Source organism: Aquila chrysaetos, chromosome 2 (assembly GCF_900496995.4).
Source record: "Aquila chrysaetos chrysaetos chromosome 2, bAquChr1.4, whole genome shotgun sequence".
Taxonomy (NCBI): domain Eukaryota; kingdom Metazoa; phylum Chordata; class Aves; order Accipitriformes; family Accipitridae; genus Aquila; species Aquila chrysaetos.
Window position 1 is genome coordinate 13,553,067 of NC_044005.1, and position 25,941 is coordinate 13,579,007.

Consider the following 25,941-nt stretch of genomic DNA (forward strand, 5'->3'; position numbering starts at 1 on the left):
AACTGAAGCACCACTGGCAGTAAAGAAGCTGGAATAGATGGGTTGAAATTTAAACAATTTTTCCATGCTTGTGCAGGCCAAACTACTAGTTAAGGTAACTTTCCTGTCAGGAGTAGTGAAACTGCCTGATTACATCTGAAGGAACTAACTGAGGGAATAAACTACTTCTTCAGCACCTGCAATAGACTCTGATTCTATGCAACCTAGCATCAAAAGGTGCAAAGCCAGTATATTCAACCTCACAAAGAAGCTTAAACATCTTTCAGAAACCTTCTCCACTAGCATGGATTTATTCTGCCTACCCTGAACTACATGAAATAATTCTTGGCTGCTCTCAATCTAAAGAGTTAGACTTTAATTCTCCTCAATTCTTTTAATATCCGTTAGTGTTGGATGCCCTGCTGTCATGATCTGCTGTGTTGTAAATGTTACAAAATAATTTATTCAAAGCTGTATAAAAGTCAGACTTTTTTGAGGTAATGAGTGACAGGTCAAATTTTAGAACTTCATGCATGTGACCAACATGATATTTCAGCCCTGTGTGTAACCACATAGTTACAAATGGCAATTATTGGCATCACTTAACACAGAACCAGCAGTGCACATTCAGAACCATAATGAATCATATGTATTTGTAGTACTGTCAGTATTGGATACTTCTAGCTGTAATATTACTCCATATTTTTGTAAAATTTGGACTGGTAAAAAATGAAAAAAATGCTCATGTATGATTAATTATACTATCTAAATCTCAGCTTTAAGAATTTTCAGTAACTATGTGGAAGTATTGCATTGAAATACAGATTTCTTTGAGTTTTGTCTGTTCTTAAAAATTTTCATTCTCTTTCTTGCCTCTTAAGTTTGAAGAAAAGATAAGATTTCATTCTGAATGTAGTGAATAACATTTTCAATTATTTAGGTAATTATAGCATTATAGAAAATGCTTGCTAGGAGATTTTCACTTATGTTAAAAATTCAGGAATCTCTTTTCTTCAGGTGAGGAGTGAAAGCTCATGTTAAGCCCCCTTTTCACTAAGCTCCCAGAGGCTTATTGGAAAAAACAGAAGTCAGCTTGCTTTGACTCTTCTATCGGGGAGCAGCAAGAATGGGGCTGCTCCATGAGAGAGAAAGAGCTGGGATCAGAGCATGGCTACAGCAAAGGCCTCTCTGACCAGAGTACCATCCCAGTGGGGTCAGGATGGCGATAGTCACCAGTCTAAGACAAGGCAAGGTAGCAAGTCAGGGGTCCATCTAACAAGTCCACTCAGGAGCAACAGGAGAGAGGGCCAAGGACAAGAATGGAGCCAAGACTACCTATAAGGCAAGTCCAAGCTTACAGGAGACAAGCCCAGAGAGAGGGCTACTGATAACATAGGTCAAAGGTTCATCCAGGAGACTGGGGCCAGAGGCAAGACTACCTACAATGTGTGCCTAAGGTCCACCTAGGAAGCTCAGTCAGTAAGTCATGCTGGAAGGAGGCAGGGCTGGATACAGACACAACTCTGACAAAGCAGGCCAGGTTTAGGGTGCTCAGGCCAGAGCTTAAATGGAGCTCCTGGACCAGCTGGAAATGTTACATATGGATGGTAGCTGGCCTGGTATCAGACGTTGTTAGTGGCTATTGTCCATATTCATTAACACATTGATTCTGGATTTCTATTTGGGCCAACTTAATTTTAAAATGAACATGAAAAGCATAAATAATGAGCATGGGGAACTCAGGCAGAATGTTACTGAGGCCTTGTACTGGTTTTGAGTTACAAAGTACTGGATAGAGTTACATTTCTTCATAGTAGCTTGTATGGGGCTAGCTCTGTTTCGGATTTGTGATGAAAACAGTGTTAATAACATAAGGATGTTTTAGTTACTGCTGAGCAGTGCTTACACAACCTCAGGGCCTTTTCTGCTTCTCACACTGCCCTGCCAGCGAGCAGGCTGGGGGTGCGCAAGGAGTTGGGAGGGGGCACAGCTTCGACAGCTGACCCCAACTAAGCAAAGGGATATCCCAGACCATATGACGTGCTCAGCAATAAAACTGGATGGAGGGGTGGGGAGGTTGGCCAGGGCTGCCATTGCTTGGGGACTGGCTGGGCATCAGTTGGCTGGTGGTGAGCAATTGTCTGGGGTTTTTTTGCATCACTTGTTTTTCTTTTTTTCCCCGCCTTTGTTGTTGTCTTTTCTTTCTTTCTTTTTTTTTTTTTTTTTTAAATTATTATTAAACTGTCTTTATCTCAACCTATAAAATGTCACACTTTTACCCATTCGATTTTCTCCCCCATCCCACTGGGGGTAAATGAGCAAGTGGCTGTGTGGTGCTTAGCTGCCTACTGGGGTTAAACCATGACAGGAATCATTACTGAGATTCAGTAATATTCTGGACAAATAATATATAACAAAAATATCTGACAATATCTAATGACAGTTAAAACATTTTATCTGTTTGTGGCCACAGTTTGCACAGTGGTTATTAAATATTAAAATGACCTACATGTGGGAGTTTGGGTGATGGTCAAAGTAAAAGACAGGCTTTTAAGCCAGATGAACTATTTGTCTTATCCAGAATGCCAGTTCCTATGAAAAGTGCCTGCACTTGTGTGCTGGTACCCAAATTCCATAGAGATGGGAATTACAAAAATAGTAACATTAAAACACTTTGTACAAATCACTTGATGTACTTCTGCCTCAGTGAAGCAAATAAAAAGATCATAAAAGCAAGGCTTTGCTGCATGTCATGTAGTTGAATCTTTCCAGAAAAATAAACTCAAAGAGGTGCAACTGTGCTGGTAACATAGATGAAATTAGGATATCTTCTTTCATGTTTCCACTATTTTTTGTGGTTTTTTTTTTTTTTTGTATTTATAATGAGTTGAGAGATACTTTAAAATACAATAATCTGTTTAAAATTTATTTGATGTGCCTAGCATTCAGAGGGTATAAGGGAAAAGTTTATTTTTGATAGTTCACCTCTTTTGTATCCAAATTGAGTATTATTATGGTGTGTTTTGGTGCAATTTTTAGCAGTCTTTGTTGATTCCAGGTTTTTGCTGCATTAATGCAATGTTCCTATTCACGTACTACCATTCCCTCTTCCCACATGATATCAAAGGGAAGATTAATTTTGTATCAGATGAGTGAGACTAGTAACATAGAAAGGTGACTGCAGCTAAGACTCCTACATTTTCATTTTTATCACATTTAAGTTGGTATTTATAGAATGAATGAAGAGATCCAATTAATTGTACCTCCTGTTGATGCCATACAAGATTTTTTCTTTCAACACCTCATAATTTTTTCTGCCTTTTTTAGGATTTGTCATAGCTAATATAGCTATGTATTTTTGTCTCAGTGTGGGAAGAGTTGAAAGACATACTCAGAAAGCATACTCGGGACTTAACCCTGCAAGTACCGTAAGTTTGTAGATACGTGAGTGTCTGCTTCCGAGTATGCTCAGAAGTGTCCACCTTCTCAGATGATGCATATGCTGGATTTCTGATCTGCTTCAAGAGCAATCCGTGCTTCCTGGTCAGAATGTAAGGAGTAGCTCCCACCAGCACAGCTTTTGGCTTGCTCCCCCTAGGGCAGGCTGCCTGCATCTACACTGTGCAGTGTTTGGAGGGATCTTGTCTTCTGCAGGCCTTTCCAGAACCTTTTTACGTACACAGCACAAATATCACTCCTCTGCTGCGTTCACATCCTGTGATCTTGCCAGTTCTTACTGTGTTCCTTAAGATCGATGAAGTTTGTTTTAAAGTATTGCTGTGTGGGGCTACACTGAAATCCCCCAGCATCAAGCAGCTCTACCATATATCTTTTGGTAGTCAAGGTAATTCCAGAAGTCAAAGTTCCCCTTTCTTCAAGAGCTGCGATAGTCTAGGTCCTCTGCCACACTGACTTCCTCTCAGGACCTTGAAGTCTGTCTTTGCATGTGAGACATCTGAACAATTTTGAAAGGTTCTTTAATAATGAATACCCTTTTTTGTTTGTCCAGGATAAAAAGAGAAATGCTTGCAGCATACCACTTCTCTGCTACTATAGCGTGTTACCAGAGAGGCATGTTACGGGGGCATGACAGGCAAAAGGCTTGCAAGGATGATGTTGGAGTATTGGGCCAAGTGGAGGGAGACTTCATACTCAAACCATTTCCTAGAGCTATCTAGCTACTGAATGGCTTCTAGGTTTTGTCTGAGAGGAAGCCTTGTTATTTTGCTTCAAAGGCTATTCCAGGAATAATCAAGCATGCGCACAGAGTGAATGCTAATGAAGAGGACTTTGGAGCAAAACAGGTGATGATTCAGACTGATAGTATAGGTGCACTCAAAATCTCCTTATGTGTTCTGTTAGGAGCCTTGGTCTGTAATTCAGCTATAGAGTCTACTGGATGGCAAAACTCATGAGTTCATCGTTCTAGATTCAGTTTTTCAACATAAGAGTTACAAGAATTTGGCAACTTCATCAAACCAGAATATTTTCGCTTAGTCACATTTTAGAAGGTGTCAGCTCCATTTTTACTGAAGGTTTAAAAAAATCAGATAGTCTGAGAGAATTTAGTCTGAGCAATTAAACATTGGCAAAGGTTATAAGCATTTCAAACTAGAACCTTATAATAGGAAGCGTTAGGCAAACTTAACTACAGATTTCTCTTCCGTCTGTATTTATATCATGCTGTGTACTGACTGTCTGGTATGCCTGTACAGACTTTGCCCCAAAGTTAACTTTGTCTGCACCTTGTGTTCAGTATTTATTTTAAAAATTCTGCATAGGTATGAGGTGTATTTACATTTATATCATCATTTCTTAGGCATTTTAGGATTTCTTTTGAACACCAGGCAGGTGATTAAAAGTACTGACAGACAATAACATGGGAAGACAATTACTAAGAAGTCAAAAACCAAGGCCTTTGACACAGATTTTTTGCCTGCATGCCTTCCACAGAAGCATGACACATAATCTTTATACTTGATGCATTCCCTTTGCAAAGAGATTCAAGTTTTTTTTAATTTTATGCTCTTTTTTGCTGTCCACAATTTTTTTCTGTCCATGAAAATGGCATTTATTGATGTGAGCACAGCTGATTAATCACAGCTGTTCTTACAGATTTTAATTTCCACAAAACAGCTCGTGTCTCCAGCATGCTGTATGTCTCTGCTTTTGCTTTTATTGCTATTCTACATGTTCCTTTCCAACTTTATCAGAAGACTTTCTTCATATGTTTCTTGACTGCTTAGAGAAGTGTTCCATATACATGTAACATTGATTCAAGAATCAATTGTGAGAGCTGTTTTTCCCTTCCTTTCACAGGGGCTGCCAAGATAGTTTTATGGGCATCCGTTTGCCTATCTTATGTTTTTTAATTTATAGAATAAATGCCCAGATTACTTCATGGACTCCTTTGTTTTTGTTTCAAAGAAAGAATTAGCAGATGTTTGAACTAAAGTTAACTGCTTCTCAATATAAATTGAAATGTAAAATCCTTGTTATTGGCATGTAAAAGAAGCAGATTGGTAACTGCCTGTCCATAATTCCCATGGCACTTTAAATTTAAAGCTTCTTTCACATATGTAAAGAGGATAATGGTAATAAGGTAAATAAAGTGTGTAAATAAATGAGATAAGGTATGTAAGATATATGTAAAATGTATAAACAAAGGATTCTTTACATACATCTGTGTAGAAATCCTACTCCTCACCCCGAGTTAATTGTATTTTTGCAACTTACTTTAATAAATTGGATTTGAATTTTAGTTCTGCTAAATATGTTAAAGCATTTTATCTAAATGTTTATCTAAATGTTAGAAACTAGATGAGCTAATAGCTAACCTTTTAAGATTTTTATTTATTTATTTATTTCCTTGTGTTATGGAACCAACCAGAGGTTTTCACTCAAGACTGAAGTATCATGGCACTGTATATGAAACGCTAGTAAGGAGATGCCCTTTTCACAGAAAGGTCTGGTTTTGCTATGTACTTCCCTAATGGTATGCTTCATAAATAGTATTATTCAATTAAATGCTAAATCAGCTATATGCATAAGTTGTGGGCTTGAAGCCAGAATGAGAGGAAAATGATCAAAAGCTGTACAATTAGAAAGAAAATTTACAATGTATACATTACTTATGAGATGCAAAGGCTCGATAGTCACTCAGATGAGTGTGTTCAAGCTTTGACTGTGCATTTCCAGGCTGCTCCGCTGTATGTAGGTCCTGTGTCATTTGGTCTGAAGAGACAGAGTTGATCATTTATGATGTTGACCATTGTGTTCCTGTGCATGCTGTTGGCTGCAGAAGCTGGTATACTGTATCCAGCTAGCCTGACAGGCTCTTGTAGGCTTGGGTGAACCTTGAACAAGTATGGTACAGCAGGTATATTCAAGATCCTCTTAGCCAACTTTTTGATTATTCTGTAAATGCTACAGAGGAAGTGGATTTCTGAGAGGTGGTAAGTTCAGTTGCTCTGTGTTCAAAAGGTCTTTTTATGGTCTAACATTAATTGCTACTGGTAAACACTGATGGCTAACAAAAATGTCTTAGAAAAAGCCAGGGGCAATACTCTGTGAGCTCAGCAAAGGACTGAGGTTTAGAAGATCTGGATTCTATTCTTAATTTGACCATTGATTTGCAGTGTGACTTTTGCAAGTTAATCTCTGTGTTTCTGTTTCTTTTTCACATCTTTGATCTCTCTTGTCTCTCTTTACTGCAATTTGTCTTTACAGTGTCTAGAATAAGGAGGGAGGCAATCTTGACTGTGATTCTAATAATGGTGATAACAAATAATATTAAATACAAAGTAAGTTTCAATGATTCTATTGGAGTATGATTGTAATGCGTTTGTATATGTATACAGGGATACAGATTTAAGTTACATGTTCAGCCATCTTTAACCTAAAGGATTGAATCCTGTCAGAAAGCTGTCTTTAGCATCTGTCTTCATGTTCTGTACTGAGCTGAGAGAAATTAGACTTGAAGATAATGTCCATGGATGTGAAGGAGGTAATACAGTTGTATTTCTAACAATTCTGACTCAACAACTCTATGACCTACAGCTAAATGTCTGCAGCTCTTTTACATGTATAATTCCCTTTCATACCTGATACATATTCAAAAACATTCTCATTAAAAACACTTTCATGTGAAACTCACCTTACATTTGAAAATGATTGATTAGTTATTTCTCAGATGGCTATTTCTAGGCTTACTCCAACTATACCCTTATGGTATTTTTCTTTTCAAAGGAAAAGTGCTTCTACATTATGACCAATTTTGCTGTCAGATTCCAGGTGATATAAGCAGCCTTTAGGTCTGATTTGAAACCCTACTAATTTCAGTTGGGTTCCATGAAAATATAAGTGTGGTTCTGTTCAGTAAACATGAAAAAACCCTATAATAAATCAAAAGCTCATGGAGACCACTGAACATGGTAAGTTTTACTGAGAACAGTAGCTGCCAGCCTTCTCTAGGCTTCCTGCAAAAGGTAGTTACAATCACTTGATTTTTATCTATTTATTAATGCTTTTTCGACAATACAGATATTTTGCATTCAAACTGTATGTTTGTATCACTACTGAAAATTCTTGTGCCTTGAGCGTACAAAAGAAAAACACATTGCGTCCTTCATGCCGAGCTTTGTGAAAGCAATAGTCTGTCTCATTACCTTAGTTTTTTCCATTCATCCCAGGTTGATTTTCTTCTCTGTTTTTTCATTTAAAAGTTAATTTAGTCATTGAAAAAAATACCTGATAGACAGTAATGGAAACTGACCACTGAACAACTGTAATATGTACTAAGTCCATTGTCCCACTTGCACCTGGGTTTCAGACTTGTTTTGAAGGGCCGAACCTTTAGACATAAAAGGATAATCAAGTCTTCTGGCCTACTCAACCTGAGCTTGAAAACAGCATGCCAGCTTTGTTAACCAGATTGTACAGGAAAAGCTACACTAAGACCAGTTATTACATACTGGCTATTGAATACCTGTCAAATAGTAACTTTCAGTTATAATCAACATAAGGCAGATCTGAAGCAGTTACTTTGAGATGAAAAGCTGTGTATCCCATTACCAGTCACTTGAGCTGTTCAGTGTCCATCTGCTGATTGGAGAAGAAAACTTCATTAATAATGTATTCACAGATTGTGCTCTAGCTTTTATGTTGCTATTAGTTCTTCCAGCATGAGCTATCTCAGCATTATTTAGCTTCTGAGCTCTAACATCTCCTTAGTAGCCATGGCAAGTTGCTTGGTATTTTCCATTTTAGGGGATAGAAGGCATTAAAACATATGATGTGACATTAAAATTGATCCATGAGTATGAGATTGCTTATTTTTTGCATAAGAATCTATACTACATTAACATGTTTTATCACTGCCTCAAAATTCTTCTTCAAAAGAGAGATTCTGAGCAAAAAAGAGTAATTTCTGTCATAGTTTGTTACAACCAACACAACTACACTAATCTAGTACTTGATAATATAAATCACTTAATGCTATGAAATAAGTAAGGTAATGTTTTGGACTTAGGGAGCTGAATGCCAATAAAAATTGGTGCAGCTATCAAAGTTAGTGGAAATGTCAATGCCAGGGAAATGGCCAATAATATCCAGAGAATTTTGTTTGGTTTGGACAGTGTTTTACCATTTTTAATTAACAGTTCCACCAGGCACAATAAAATTATTGCATTAGAACTTAAGCTACTCAAACCCATAATTTATAGTCTTATCATTTGGTGGAGTTGTTTTGTTTTTAAATTGCTGAACAATATGATCTGAAAACTTGTCAGAATTAAAGCCTGCAGCCAAAACAAGACAGTATTAGCTGTTAAGTTCTTAATGTCTCTGAAAGTCTTGCTCTTTTGAAGTATTGATCTTTTTTTTGCCTTAGAATGGGCAGTTTGTATACCTTGGGAAAGTAATTATGTGCCTGGGAGAAAATGGCATGCAGGTGTAGTCCTTGATCCAAGACATTTGCAGAATAAAAGTTCTTTTTAATATATGATTTTTTTTTTATTTTTTAATTTTTTTTAATATCAGGTAGTATCACTGGCCAAAACACCCAAAGGCTTGGGTGTTTATCTCTGATACAGGTCTCTCCGGTTTTCATGCCCTTGTGGCTTTAAGATCGTATTACTGCAGTACACAGGGACCGAGGAGCTATAGCTATGGTAACCAATGCCTGATAGGCAACTGACAGCATGAATTACAGAATCTCTAAGGATTTGCTGCAGACTGGTCTCCCTGCTGGTCTGACTGCTCTTTTTTTTTTTTTGACCTTCAGGACCAGGACCAGCATCAAGGCCTTTTCTGTTCTAGTATTCAACCTTCTGTAAGAAACTTTAAACAGTTTATATAGATAAACAGGTACAGATGGATCTTAAACAGGTTTAGGAGGGGGGTTTTTTGCAGTCATATTAATTCTTTCAAGTGAGACAAACTGTGTCTCATTTTTGCCTGTATCTGTATTTCTACATCTACTGTAGCACTTTTACCAATACAAATAGCCCATTCAGAAGGGTATTTTTCACAACCCCGACTGACTTAGTGGTGTAAGTAAATCCTGAAGTCAAACTCAACCTCAGATATAGCCTTTGTATTAAAGATGAGGTGGGGAATAAGGTGGGATGTGAAATGTTCTTGTTTTTATTCTTTAGGTTATGCAAAGAGTGTCTGAATTAGAAAAGTGAGTTGCAGCCCTGACGTTAAAAATTCAGGTCCTCCATAGTCATTAGCAATTGGAGTACATGTTTCATAGCAGTATCACAAAAGTCAAGAGATTGAAAGGTGAAATATAGGAGAAAATAATTTGGGTTCTTGCTTTTCTTAATACCTCTGCAACTTACTGATTAAATTTTAAGAAAAATTCAACTCATACCCCTGGTTAATGTGTGAGTGGTCTTGCTCTTGAACCTGAAATTCAGTTTCAGGTCTCCTTACCCAAACAAAAGCCAAAAAAAAAGTCTTAATGCTGGTTAAAAATATTTCATAGATCAGAGTTTAGTATCTCTGTTGACAATGTATTTGGACTTTTTTTATGAAAGGTGTTAGACATTTCTGTAACATAGCTGTTATCTATTCACAGTTGCTTAATAATGTACATTTAAAAACAAAACTGAATGTGCCTAGGCACTTCAGCCAAGTATCTTGTTGGTGCAGATATAATAATAGTATGTAATAATAATAACAATTACCTAATTTAGCAACCCAGGACAGATGTTCTGACATTACAACAGCTATTTAATTGCATATAAAGGTTTCAGAGAAAATGAAATTAATTTGTAAGAAAATCAGAACTACAACTTAAAACAAGTTTCAGCAGTCATAGGAAAAAAAACCTTACCTGAGTGAAGCACTTCATAGTATAGAAGATCTGATAGATTTTATGGATTTCTTTAACGTGGAGATCACATGCGGAATTTTATTACTTAAATATCATCAGTAAACTGTAATGCTTGATTATTAACATATGTTGCTACAAAAATCTACTAAAATCTACTAAAATGGGAGTAAAATATGTTTATAAAAATAACCACAGTAAGGTGATTTTATCTCTACAGATGTAAGGCATAAAGAAGCAGTTCACAAGGAAAAATCCCTGTACAATGTTATTGGAGCTTGCTGGATTCAAAATTACTCAGATTCACTCAATTTTAAATTAAGGTGACCTAATGAAATTTCATGAAGTTATAATCCTAACTGAATTTAAATCACTCTATTTGGAAGACTCATATAATGCTTCAGTTGTGGAGTGGCAAAGCTGAAGAATTTGTTTGGTTTTTTTTTTAGTAACTACTAGTTACTTTTTCTAGTGACTCCTTTCAGCACTGTGAACAAACGTTCAGAAATTGTTAGGAGACTTCCCAATATTCAGTGTTGCCTGATGTTATTGATGAACTGACAGCTAAGAAGAAATGAAAGAATTATTTACATGGTGATTTTTGCACAAGAGCATAGAGAAAGTGTGCTAAGTGTATCTGTTTATAACTAAAAAAAATATCCAAGGAAGGTGACAGTTTTTTTCTTACTTACTAATAGCTTTTGTATATACCTTGTATATACCTAGTTCAGATTACTATTACTAATGACACGAGTGGACCAGTCTGATGCAATACCATTTTCCCAGTTTGGATTGTTTTTAGTAAGATTGTAAATGAGTAGAGATTTTTGTCTCACAACAGTTTAGGATCATAAAAGAATTATAAATATGGGGGAAGGGTGGAATATGCATGAAGAAATAATCCAGGATAGCCTATTGCTCTTGTCAGGTTTTCTTTCCTAAATAATCTATGACAAACACATTTAAATTTACTGAAAAACCTTTGGTAAAGAAAGTTTTACAGCCTTCTTAGCAGGTCTGTTCCTTGGCTTCCCATCCACTGCAGAATTATCATAACGTATGTTCTAATTCTTCTCAATGTAAGATTTACTTAATGTTTCCTGTGCTGCTTCTAGTCCTCCTTCTAGTGGATACATTGAACAGTAGATCATCATCTTTTTATAACTACCTTTCATGTATCAAGAGAATTATCAAGTCCTGCACTCTTTCAGATTCTTTACCTCTCTCGTAGGTCTCATTTTCTAAGCCACTTTTACTGTTAGTTTTCTTCTCTGGGTGGAGCTCTTCTATAAATATTAACAATTGCTAAACCTATTGACTTTTAAAATTAAAGCAATACAAAATAACTGAGTAAATACACACATTCATTTAAGTATTGTCATGTTAGTAATATTAACATGTCTTGTGAACGCATAATAGACATAAAGGAAAAATGCTCTCTGATTCTGAACAGTATAATGTTCAGTGTGTCAAGCATAAGTCTAAATGAGTTGACTGTGTTCCACTGTAGATTTCAGTAGCTGAAAACAAGTGTGTAAAATATGTTCTGGCCTTCTATTGAAGAAGAATGTCCACATCATCACCAGACTAAATTTAAATTTTGATTTTTTTTCTAGAAATTAGAATTCTTATTCTGGACATGGAGAAACTTAAAGCTGTACTGCATCAGGTAGACCTGCGGAGGATGACTGGGACAGTTTCTCCTCCTTTCCTTTCTTATTCCTGATGACAGCAATTTACTATAGCTTTTTATTTGATACAGCGTACTCCTCAAACTTGTGCAAGTTTTTTTTCTAAGTTCCATCTGCATGTCTTAATTGAAGTCTGCAGCTGATTTATCTCTGCTTTGCCCAAGTGAAGGTGTAAGCAATGTATTACAGGAGTAAGTTTCTTATTCCCTGTTATTGCCATAAGTGAGTATACCTGAGCTTGGCCTGATCTGGTTCCTAGTCCTCAGTAGACTGTCAGTCAGTTTTCAAGTCTGATACCTGTAACTCTCACCAATAGCCTCCCTTTTCATGAAGCAAAGGAAATTACTTTAATACTACAATGAACTGGGAACATTCTAAAATAATCAAAACAAAGACACTTTGAATAGCACAGAATCCCACAGGCATTTCATCCAGATTTATGTTGAACCTTCTGTGGAGGTAGGCTTCTTCAAGAGCCCTTTTTTATTGTATATGACACCTGTCAAAAGGAGCTATACCTGCTTTTGGAGTCAGTATTTATGTCATTAATTTTTAAACTCAATAAAAAATGAATTATTTCCATCTGATTACTATAGTAGCTATAGCAGAAATGTATGATTTTTTAAGCAGAGAAGCACTTTTTCTAGACTCTGATTACAAAGCAGTTTAATTTGAAGCAGCTTTGGTGCCACACATCGCTGGGGCGGTCTATTCCTGCACCTCGACTGTGCTGAGCACTACCTGCTTGATCATAGTGAGTTAGTTTAGAGAGCTAAAATGGCAGAAAACTTGCTAAAGCATGTGCTGTGAAAGGATCAGTACAGAGCAAGGGAGATCGCAGGACAAGAGAGTAGAGATGTGGCAGGAAGTAGTTAGACCAGCTTAGATTGCCATGATCTGCATCACATTTCACAGACATCTCAGAAATATATCATATATTTCCAGCACCACTACAGTAAAATTTAGTTATCTGCTGTATGTCAGACCACTGCACAAGAGCTCTTTTCTCCTCCCAAGAGATTCCCAGGTAGCACACTCAGCCTGAGGTAAATTAATTTCACTTACTTGAAAACAAATAGCATATTAAATACAAACTAATAGTTACTAAATACAAACTAATAAGCAATTATACAATGTGATTTTTTCTCTCTAACTTTTACAAAAAAAGTCTTCAGGGTTTGTCAAGAAAAAAAATCCTTAACTTAAATATAAATGTTCTCTTTTTTTGCTGGCTTTAGAAAATAAGCAACTTGAACTTTACAGTAATTTTATCTACTTAACGTATTTAATGTGGGTGCATGGTAATATGACAACACTATCCTCTAGTGGCAGTATGTGTTAACACAAGGCTCAATCTACAATGTGAATTGGTTTATGTGTGTTGAAAAGAAGGTATGTTGGCCACATTATTATTTATAAATTCAGAGTTTTGTTTTACATAACATAACAAGGAATAATTAACCAAATGCTGTATACGTGATGATAATATATGCTTCAACCACCAGCATCAGCTACACTACGTATATTTTTACGTGACTATAAACCAGAGTATATTATGATTTCTTGTGATCTTCCAAACTATCAAACTTCTGTAGTTGTATTCTGCTGGTAGCTTTTTCATAGGTATGTTGTTTAACATGGTAGGATCACTAGTTGCTTTTTAGTCTACTCTTGAACTCTGGCATTAAAATCTAACTCTCATGGTGAGACTGTCTCTAGACACTGGTATCCACAAGCACATCAAATATCCTTAATTTCTTTTTTCAGTTTGAAATTTCAAAAATCCAGTGTATAGCTTAAGGGAAAATAAGGAAAGGCAACATTTTGTGTAAGAGAATAAACTCCGAGATTTCAATGCATCAGTTTTTCAAACTTACCCACTAAAAGGGCCAGTCTAGTCTGAAGGGGTATTTGCTTACTGTGAAGATAAATGTTCCAAAAAATTAAATGATTTCTCACTCATCCTCTAAAAATGTTCCTGCTCTGGAAGTTTGGAAATTTATTTATCTATGCAAAAAATCCTGTAATAGTGATCTTCTTTGGTGTTTTTTTTGTGTGTGTGTTTGTGTTTTTTTTTTAATATTCTGACACATTTTGGAGAAATTTTTTCTAAACATTTCATAATGTATTTTGGGAATAAAGAGGTTATGATGCTTCCCATTCACGCATGCCTCATAAATGCAAGGCAAAGTGGAAGCAGGAAACAGAGAAGACCCAGTTGAAGACACATCTCTAGCTTTTCATATGGAGTGATTTCTGCAAGTGACAAGCAGAACAGATGGGAATGAATGTGTTGATGTTTTTATTGTTCTGATTCTACTTTCGAAGACCATTTGGCATACAGGCAGCTCACTTGTGTATCAGGTCCAGTTAGAGGACGGCATAGCTAGCTTAACAATGCTTTCATTTCCCTTGTCCGTACCCAGACAATTAGCAAACATGTTTTAGGAGATGGGATTGTACCTTTTAAATGTTACCACTTAATGCACCATAAAATATAACCAGTGGATACTAAAGAGGTTATACTGCTATTGATACATATAGAATTCGTAAAAGTTACTTGTACTTTATAAACTTACTTTAATTTACAAGTGTATTTGTTCCTATTGTGCCAAGTTGTTTTTCTGATATCTCTACAAAGAATTGAAGGAAAATATTTTCTTAATTTTCATGTGAATTGTCCTTAAAAACTAAAAGCAAATGTAAAAACATAAAAATGCAGTATTCTTTTTCCTAGCAATCAATTTATATTGCAAAATACTTGCATTAATTTTTTTTTCCTCTGAGGTCTGTGCTTGGACCAAAGGAGCTTGATCTGGACAGTTCATGTGCACAGAGAGAAGTCATTGTCGTGTCATCGTTGTTCAACAATCCCCTCAAGCAGTATTTGCTATAATGGTATAAACTGCAGTGGTGAACTGCAATGTAAAAGCATAAAATTTGCAACAACATAACTGTAGCCACAGAACAGTAATTAGTCAAGAAATAATTGTCTTGAATGAGACAACAACTATTTTTGAAGTGTCAAAAAAAACTATTAGTAGCATAAGTAGTGTCCCACTAAGGACCAGATGTAACTATGCAATGAACCGTGTTATTTTAAAAATGTCATGTGAAGACTTCAGCTGTTATTACACCCGGAAGGTGTTATTCAGGGTGATGTATGGATCCTTTTGCTTCTGATTCATTAGTTTAATTCCAGTTCACATTGATAGTGACAAAATATTATATAATGGCAGATCATAGCACTGAGTTTCATGAATTAACCATATGTGTCCAGTCCCCCAACAATATTGCTAGAAGTTTACATCGCAGATTGGCTAACTGTGGAAAACACCAGCCGGTAATTTTGTTGGCAGTGTTTGTTACTGATGTTTGAATGGCCAATGAAGATTGAATTTTCCTTTTTCCTCTAGTTCCTCTCTGAAAGTTGAGCATTGTCAATGGGAAATATGGAGAAGTCTCAGAATTTTTGCCTCTGCTATGTGTGTTCTGCAGATAAATAAAGAAATGAAAAATAATGTCAGGGAAAAATAATACCCAGATGTCCTGGGGAAAATGCTTGTGAGGATCTGTGAAAGGAAACTCTTATGTTAGTGACAGGCTGCAATCTGTTTGTGCGAAGACAGACCCTACATCATAGGTGATCAAAATAATGCTCTTTAACTCTTAAGCTATGTTAAAATAGGACTGAGATGTAGAAAGAGTGAAAAAACTTTGATCTTAGCTCCACGTTCTCTTCAATAGGTCAGTACCACCAGGTGAATCTGACTTGTTTTTACTTCCACTTGCCTGATTCTCATGAATTCTGTGTTTCTAGATCTTGTGTATCTAGAACTAGTAACTTAAGGGCATAAGAAGATGGAGTTTACTGTTATATGCATTATTATGTGTTGACTAAAAACAAGTTAATTTGATATTATGTTGCTGAAAAACGTATACTCACTTGATGACTCTATCGGTGGTTTTTTGGAGTATGTTATGTTTTCTTTGTACATATTTTGCCTTGAAAAGGGAACCTTCTTAAATTTTCTTTGGAAAATACTGGGTTTATGTAGTAAGCAGTACAATAAAACAAATATTAATTATAATTTGCAGTTTCACATGTTCATAATTGCAAGAATGTTGCCTTAAATACAAATATAGGAATTTAAGAACTATTCTGAAACATTTGAAAACATTATATTTGGCTATGAAGCATCATAGTCTAATGGTTTATTGTTTAGGATTCCAGTACAGTATTTTTCTCAGTGTTTCACTGAAGTGTAGCATAGACATTAGAAGAGCTCTGTAATAAACACAGACTTTCTTATCTATTATCATATTATTAAATGGGGCTTGACTGCTAGCTCTCCAGAGCTGAATTAGCAAGACAAATAACACAGGAAGAATAGCCAAAGCTCCTTGGATAATGTCCTTCTCTGCTGACCTACAACACGGTTCATTTTATGTACTCATTTAAAATTTGGGCTGCCTGCTGGTATGCACAAAAAGAGTACAATAATTGCAGAGTGTTCTCTTCTAATAGAAATCTGTAAAGAAATACAGGAAATAAAACAATCAAATGTATTTCTCACAGATCACTGGAGAGCTATAATGTCACGTGCAGATAATAGTTGCATACTAATGATCTGGAGAATGTGAACATGCAGTCTAGCACAGTCATACTCAATTTCCATTAATAACTGCAGAAACCAGCCCCTACTACAGTATAATGGCATGCTGTATACAATGATTAAAACATTAGATCTTTCATATGGTGAATATGTCACTTTACAAATGGCTTCACTGAATTCAATTCATTAGGGCAGGTGTTCTTCAGTGTGAATAAGGATATCGTCTGGTCCTGAATAAGGCAGCAAACAGAGTCCTATTGCACTAAGAAATTGCACAGGCAAAATGTCTGTTTTTCTGGAGGTTGACTAAAAACATAAGAAAGAAAAATTCAGTATGTAACAGAGGGCAGAAGAAACAAATATATTGAAGAGATTGACTTTCATTTGTGGAGGCTGCTTTTTCACTACAATTTTAGTTATGCCAGAGGGAAGTATGCTTTCTCTTTCTCTCCACTGACGCTATCCCATACATCTGGAAGAAATCGGTCTTAAAAAAGGGCCCTGACATCTCAAGTTAGAGAAAGCACACCAATGGTATGTGGCAGAGCTGTGACAACAAATCTGAAAATCTGTCTTCATTGATTTCAGTTACTGTCATGTTAGATTTGATGCAAAACTTTCAGCATCAACTCGCTCTTATGTGTATTACTGCCCGAGCTAGAAAATATTAAGAATTACTTTTTAATATAAATTGAATAGACAGATCATGCACGCATGTGCTGAGAATTTATTGGAATTGAATAGGATGCATAACAGCCTTAAAAATTTAAAAAGTAAAGTACAATGAAGTGTAGCTGTAAAGTACTCTTTATAATGTAGAACTACAGAGAGCAGAATCCTCTGCCAAGTTAGACTCTTTGTCAACTAATTAATCATTCTAGAATAAAAGAGCCTTGTGATTTCCCATAATATAAAGCCAGAAAAAAATGTGTTTACTAAGAAAAGCTAGAGAGAAGAAATTCTGTTACTAAATACGGTATTTTATATGATGGTATATTTTTCATATCAATTAATTTGCTATAATTTTTGAAAATTAAACAGTTTTCAATGTACACCTTCACGTAATTTGCAAGGAAAAAGTATCACATAATTTTTTCACTTTGCAATATTTTAAAGAAATGTCCCTAGATATGCTATAAATCAGAATTTGGCTTGTGAAAGGGGTAGCTCCTCCTTGGATTCAGCACAGACATAGGGTACAGACTGGTATATTCTGATGAAGAGATTTCAAATTTTATATGAGGAAAAGAGAAGTTGACTGGTCATACTGAAAAAGAAGCTATGTCCCTACTTCTCATTTTTTTAACAATATTGCATATTGTCAGTAGTATGAAATGACAAAACTACTAGTTTGTTACCAAGTAGAACAGAAGGCCAGAACATGGCTACTTAAATAAAAAATTAGTAGTCCTATTCGCTGAATTGGGACTATGTAAGAGGATAAGTACTCACCATCGTGAAAAAAGAAAATCATTCATAATCTGGCTCTGGGAGCCACTTGCTATTAAATTTCATGCTTTATGTTTTAAACCGAGAACCTTTAGAGGTGAGGGGGGAGTCATTTCTTCAAGTTGTAAGTTACACATTTTCTAGATACATATTTCTTTACTGACTTTCTCTGAAATAGAAGTTGCCGACTACAGCTGGAACGACATGGTACTAAAGTGATTAGTAGATTGGTTTGGGATGGGAGATCCTGTTTTTATATTTTAATAAGTTAACAAATCAAACATGTGAAATAAAAACAAATTCCTAAATTAAGAAAGACTTATAAATGTTTTGGTCAAAATATTGTGTAACAAAAGTACTACCAGACAGAGGAGTCACACCGCTTTTCCAGGGAGTGCCTTTTTCTGTATTTAAGCAGCTCTCTCCTGGGAAACAGTGCTACAAAAGTTACTGGTAACAGTGTGACACAACCAAGTGCTTTAAGAATAATAAGCATTTTGCCTAAACCAAATAGTGCTGTAGTGTTATTATAGTCTAAAATAATATTAATTCTTAAATTTTCTTAGTAACTGTGTCAGTTCCTGTTCTCTTCAGGACAGAATACCTATTCTTCATTGACATATATTTAAAAAGCAATCATTAAATTCTACATTCTTCTTTACAGTTTGAGAATACAAACTTGTGTATAGAGGAATTAGCAATGTTAGTCAAATGTACTTTCAAAAATATTTAACTAAGTAATAATCTTATATGGTGTGTGTTTGTTTGCATAGTTAGGTTCTAAACCAAACTGATTGCTACTAATACTTTTTTACCGGATTTTAAACCCCCTCACAGGATTCTACAGTCTAACCATTCTTTCATTAAATGTCTGTTGTTTGTAATACCACTTTTCTAAGTAAGTTGCTACTCAAAAGAAATAAGTTAAGTAGATACTTTGAGAAATGTGTCATGCAGTGAGTTTGTTACTGATCACATTTCTTTTGAGGAATGAAGAACATGACTCCATAATGTCATTCTGTTTGTGAATCACAACGCTCTTCAGTTTCTTCGTTACCTTCCAAACTGTTTCCTATGCCTGGACCCACCTACTGTAAAATAATTTTACCCTCAGAAGCGTCTCAGACCGTTTTCTTGCCAAATAAACGTTTTTAGCACCTTACATTCTGTTCTTTAAAAGTATCAAAGAGGGTGAGCTACTAAGCCAAATTCCCCTCAGGATTTGAGAATGTGACTCTGTAATCTTGTGTAAAGAGGCATTAACAGTATTAGTCACAGTACTCTGCTTTTTCCATATTCCTGACTAGTTCCTGGTGTGGCCATCCTTGCACAGACAGAATTCTCATTAGCATTAACAGATTTATCAAATAATAATAAAAAAAATTGAGATTTGTAGAACAGTGCTCCTGCTACTTATAGGAACAGCATCATTTATTTTTATTTACTAATGCATGTAAGAGTTGCACAAAAAAAGCATTGGAATCGTGAATCAGCAATATTTTATAGTAGGAGATGCCTGGGTAGGGACCAAGGGGAGGATTTTAGGCATCTGGGCTTTACTACTGTAAATAACCAAATTTATTTGTAAACACTGGTATGATAAAACCATTTAAACAATGATTCACAACACATAATGATAACGGACTGTTTTTTGTGGCAAAGGACCAGCAGGGAGGTACTTAGAGCTTTCAGATTCTAAATTCACTTTTACATCAGCCCTTTGAGCATTACAAAAAGGGGACCACTCAAACTCCTCACCCTAGTTATGATTCACATGAGGCAGTCCACCAGCTGGAATTGTTTTGCCCATGTTCTGTGCTTGCTTCCCAGTTCATGGAATCATCATAGAATCATAGAATGGTTTGCGTTGGAAGGGACCTTAAAGATCATCTACTTACTAACTTAGGCTGTAGGAATTGGTTATACTGGACTCCAGCCAGCTGGCAGTGATTTTTGTGATCAGGGAATTCTATCTGGAGAGAAGTATCCAGTCTTTTTTGCTGTTCAAGCAATGTAGTGAGAGCAGACTGGACCACAAAATGTGACCCAAAAGTGTCTTAGAGTAGCTGACTTATTAAAGGAGATGTTTAACAAAATGTCTGTTCCATTCAGTTGTATCAGCAGAAGAAAAACACCTGAATAAGGAGTCCAAGACCTGGTCCTTACTGTGCTTTCTTTACCCTTTCATTCCTTGTTTTGTTATCTTTGTGAATTTTGAGTATTTACAACCAGTCAGCAAATGAAAAATCAGGTGCTTTTTACACTATTAGTTACAACATCTGTTTTTCTTTCTGTGAATGTTGATATTTCAACTTCCCGTAATATTTCTTTGACTGCTTAAAATTTTTGTTAATTTGTTTTAATCAGTTTAATATAATTTGAAGATTACCTAAATGCATAAGGTTTTTTTTCCCCTCATTTGCCTCTTCATTGCTTGAATTCCTTACTGATTTCAGTGAAACACAAAAATGTATTCATGTCACAAGAAGAATTCTGAAGACTGAGAGGTATTAAGAATGAGGGCAACACTAAAGAATACCTGCTTTTAAAATCTAACAACTTAATAACCTTATGTATTCTGTTTATGTGTGCCTATGACTTATGTAACACTATGGGTTTTGTTCCACATTAAAGTATTTTTATTTTCTTGTGATTGCTTTGGGCTAAATTTTTTTTGTGTTTGAGTGTCAAAATAGCCTTTTGTTTGGAAACTGATTATATTTAAATGCTATAAAACTAGTGACAAATATGTGACTCATCAATAATTTTTTTACATGGTATAGATTAAAAAGTACATTTGTATTAAGGTGGTTCAGTTGCATGTTTTAAGATCAGCAATAGTGCAACAACATTAAATTTGAGAGGAGAGTGCTCGGCATTTGTAGGATTCCTATCACTGATTTATTGGAAGGAATGAGCTCTGGAGTATGTTAAAATGCATTTCTACATAGGATAATGACATTAACTTATTGATTAAAAAGAACCGTTAGATCATTCAGGTTTACTATTTGCCTCAAAGGCTTTGTTAGTTCCAAAACTCTGTAATGAGCATCATTAATATCTGTCTTTTAAGTCTTTTAATGTAGAATTCTAGTTCTTAAAATGTCCTTAAATATGGAAAACATTGTTGTAGTATAAAAGATAGACTTTGGGAAAGTAGTGTTTATACAGGATATTGCAACTCATCTTTTAATTTTAGTTCCTATTGTAGAGTGTATTTAATACAATGTACTGGAACACTGTAATATCATCCCACTTCTGTAATATATAATTTGATGTGCACACTGTAACTTTTTCTGATGAGCATACAGGAGTCATCTACTATATCTTACTAATATAAAAATACATCCTGAATTATTAATGCATTAATACTAATGAAGCAGTAGATAAAAGTTATAGTGCAAATACCAATAGTGGGGGCTGCTGCTAAGCAATTTCTAGTGCCAAATTTTCCAAAAAAGAGATGATTCTAAGAATGGAGTTGTTAAAATGTTCAATTTATTCATTAATATGTGGGTAGTGTTCTCATTTTCTCACTGAGAATCTATTTGCTAATAAACTATCTCATAAGACTTGTTAAATAAGGAGTCTGCAAGTTGTATGCAGTATTTTTTACTTATTTAGTGCCAATAATCTAAGAATGTGTAAGTACTTAACAAATATTAATAAAGTAAACATCTGATTATTCTGATAAGAATATTATATCTGTTTTATAGATGACTAAACAGAGGCCTGGAAAGGAGATGTGACCATCAAACACTACACAGATCTGTTAAAGAAGTTGGGACATGTTAACCTGAGTGGCAAATAATACAGTAGGTGTGCTTTTATCTGTCTTGATAACTGCTTTCTTCCCATAGCTACTAATGGACTTGTGGAAAGGCGTGAAAACTCAATTAGTATTTCACTTACTTAGAAACAAAACACAAAGTGATAATACTCATGTAGACAGCAAAAAACTCAAAAGTTTTAAACAACCAATGTCTCTCAAATGGAAGAAGACTTTTTCGTCCTTTTACATGTCTCCTTGAAATTAGGAATTTTCTGGTTAACAAGCCAATAATGAAAAATCCTTCTGCATTGCTGTTGCCACAATTCAGATGCCAATTGGATAATCTTCCACCCTGACTCCTCTAAAACTTAGTGGGAAATTTATTGATTACTACATTCATAACAGAAATTTTAAGGAACTAATAAGCTAAATGTTTACATAGTTAAATGCAGTATGTTCTCTAAGAATAAAGTTCAAAACATTTGAACTAATATTTTCAAGCTTAGGTGCTAAAATGTGGTTCCTTAACACTTTTATAGGCTTGCAAACAGTCAAATTGCTGACTATCTTCCAAAAGGTTCAAGTCACTTTTATTTTGGAATCCAAATATGCGTTTAGGAATGCTGCTTGCTGTCAGGCACTAATGGCTGATTTGCAGTAAATTTTAATAGTTCATTTGATGATCCGTAAATGAAGTCCAGAAGACTCATGAATTTTCTAAGTCCTCCTTACCACTAAATTTATAGAACTGCTGTACGTAAACTATTGTATTCTACTATAGTATCTGTGGGCTCTTGGATACAGATGTGCATCCTAAATGACTGTCAGAACAAGACCTAGGTGTATATCATTTCTGTTGCACCATCGATCTAATGCTGTCATTTGTGTTGAATGGGAACCTAAAGATACAGGCAGAAAGTTTTCAGTTTGGACAGTTTTCCAATCTGAACAAAATCAGGGGAGCTGGATGACAAGGGTAAACTCTACTCCACATTTTAGGATCACAAGCCATGAGAATTCAGTCCTGTTATGTTTTAAAATAAATAGAGATCTCCTTACAGACTACAATAGAATAATATCTCAGGGAAAAATTATGACTGTATTTACTGAAGAATTTTCCAATCTTGCAAATTTTACTGAAAATTTTATTGTCCGATTTTTCAGAATTACCTTAGTTTCTAAAATGGATGATATAGAATGTAGAAACTACATTTAGTAACTTGAGGATATAGACTGTATAGCACTTCAAGGAAAGATGACAGTAGGCATCAGTGTTTTTCGGACAGTATTTTTTGTTGCAGAGGAACATTATTAGTGGAACCGGCACAAAGAGAACTAAGCAAGTACAAGGGGGCAAATAAGGATAAAGGGCCACATCCTGCAAAGTGCTGAACGTGTTTTGAGGCGCTGACTGCCTTTAACTCCTGTTGACTCCTGCATGCAAGGAGGGTGGATTGAAAGAATGTGTGTATGTGCATGTATGTGGAATCAAATAACCTTATTTGAACCTGTCTTTGGGTTATAGCCAAGTACTTAAAAGTCAAGGCGATAGTCAGATGCTTGGGCTATGAAGTTACTTAATGCAAAAGAAAAAAAAGGAGTATAGCTGCTTTGGTTTTGATCTTGCTCATGTGATAGAAGTTCCAATAGCTTCCGATCCTACTAGCAGGTCCAAAGACTTTCTCTAATTGTATTTATATAAATGTTAATAACTATTTCAGTATTATTAACGATGGCAAGATTTGAACTCATTAAAGGTGGGAAATTGGTGGGATTAACTTGCTCCAGCTTTTATTTGCCAAGAGAGCATTTTCCCAGCATTATTCTTCCTCCATATATTTTAACTTTGTAATTGTGGATCAAAGCCTACTCAGCTTTGGTTGTATTAAGTGAATCTTACTGAAATAGAAACTCAGAAAGGCATTTTCTGCCAAAAAATGTAACTGGAGAAGTCACGATTCAGTTCAGCTTATTAAATCTGTTTACTCAGTGTGCCTAAGTCTTTTTGGAATTTAAAAAAAAAAACCACAAACATGGGTATGCTTGGGCAGTGGGACATGACAAGTAGTACATTTTTAAAGAAATAGTCCTGGGAAATAGGTTTGAGAAACATTGACAATACAGAACAATAAACAAGACCTCATAAATGTATTGCCTGGATTAATATGTCTCTATGAAACTAAAATTATTCAGAAATTGTGAAAAATCAGAACTTCAAAGTCTTGCACTTTATGTTCATCTGAATATAAGAATTCCATCTGGTCCTGTATCTTATCTCTAAAAATTGCTGATATATTTGTGCTTTCAAAAGAAGGTGTAAGAATTTTACAGGAAACTACTGTGGTTGGTCTTTTCCTGAACTCTAATTGCTAATCTGCTTCAACTTTATTAGCTCTTTCCATAAAATCGATATAAATAATTATAATAATTGCGAACATCCACTGTATTTATATTCTTTCCCTATAAATATTTACATAAAAATTCTTGACATCATTTACTTCATGTCATTTAGAATATAAGATCAGCCACATGAAATGAGACCAAAGGTCCATCTAGCTTGATATTGCCTCTCACCTGCTATGTAAGATTTTTGTTTGGTGAGCCTTATTATTTGCAGAGTAACAATTAACAATTTATTCTTCTCTGTTAACTGTCTTAATTGCATTAATGACATTAGTCATCTCAACATTGACATTAGTTGTATTTTGCTTTCAATCTTCTAGGGTTTTTTTGAAGTGAAGCATCTTGGTGTGTTTTGTTTCTCTTTTGTGAAACTGTTCCATACTTCTATTTATCTTTGATACACTTTCTATGGTTTCATCGAAGCTACAGTTTTTTAGAAACTAAAATTATAGTTTTATAGGGTCTTTTTTTTTTCCTGAGATGGGATGTCAGAACTGCATACTTTGTAGATGTTGGGAACATGGTAGGTTTATATTGTCTCAGAATTGTTTCTGTCTCTTTCCTAGTAGTTTATGTTTGTGTTTTTGAATCTTGTTGCATATTGAACTGCTGTTTTCGAAGAATCATCCATAATGACTCCAAGACCATGTCTCATTAAGATAATAGTTGAGAGATCATCTTTTTATATGTTTTCACCTTATGTGTTATGCTGCCTTTATTGATTTTATGCATCCATTATCCATTTTGAGAACATTAGAACAATTGTATTAGGTTAGACCAAAGGTTACATTAGGCCAGTTTCCTGTCTCCAGTACTGGCTAAAATAAAATGCTGCTGGAAAAAAAAAACATTAGAACAGGGCAATCATGCATTGTTACTTTGTCAGAATATTCTCCCCAGCTCCAGCAGTTTGCAGTTCAGGAAATTCCAGAGTCAGAGATACTGTCTTTGTAGTTAATGAATTTTATTTCCTGTTGCTCAGTACGGTATAATTCTTCTGCAAATGCTAGCAGTAAGTTTTAGATTTGACTGTCCTGACTAATTTTTATCACCAATAATATTTCATCCTATTCTGTCCATATGCAGCTTGTCTTAATTGAGGTAATTAAACCAATTAATGTTCATCAAACTTTTAAGTTCATGTAGACACTCAGTTAATTGATCCTTCTACTTTTTTGGTCAGATCAAATGTAGTTTATGTTTTTTCCAATCCTTTGTTAAATCCCAAACTGTTTAATTTCCTACTTTGGCATGTTACTAATTTTTTTCACACAAGGTAGAAAGCACTTATTTGAGGAAGAGATGAATGGAATTTGAGCCATCCTCTGACTGTTTAAGCCAAAGCATGCTGCTGCTGAAGCTGTAGAAATTCATGGTTATTCCAAATGCATTCTGTACCAGCTGCAACTGTTTAAGTAATTCACTATTTTTTGAGGAGTTATGATATGAATAGGGATAAAAGTGAGAAGAACTGATAAGTGTTTTGATTTAAAATCTTTCTGCTTAACCCTTTATTATGTTCACACAGGATTTTTGCAAAAATACTGTCCTTAAGCAAACGGTCTTTGACTAAAGATCAGTCTGAAAATATGACAGTGTCTTGTCTGGTGTTACATGTAGGATTAGGTCCAGCATTATTGAAATTAATGAGAGTTTCTGCTTTGACCTTGTTTATAAGGAGCAGGACCTTGG

The 25,941-nt window shown here is 35.2% G+C and overlaps 1 long non-coding RNA gene across 2 annotated transcripts in view; it reads left to right on the top strand.

Moving 5' to 3' along the window:
• Window positions 1–25,941, top strand: part of LOC115335136 — a 53,244-nt gene that overhangs the window by 3,075 nt on the left and 24,228 nt on the right. For both annotated transcript variants that reach the window (XR_005931575.1, XR_003921372.2), the window contains exon 2: window positions 21,791–21,889. This is a non-coding gene — a long non-coding RNA (uncharacterized LOC115335136). The remainder of the gene's footprint in view (window positions 1–21,790; window positions 21,890–25,941) is intronic.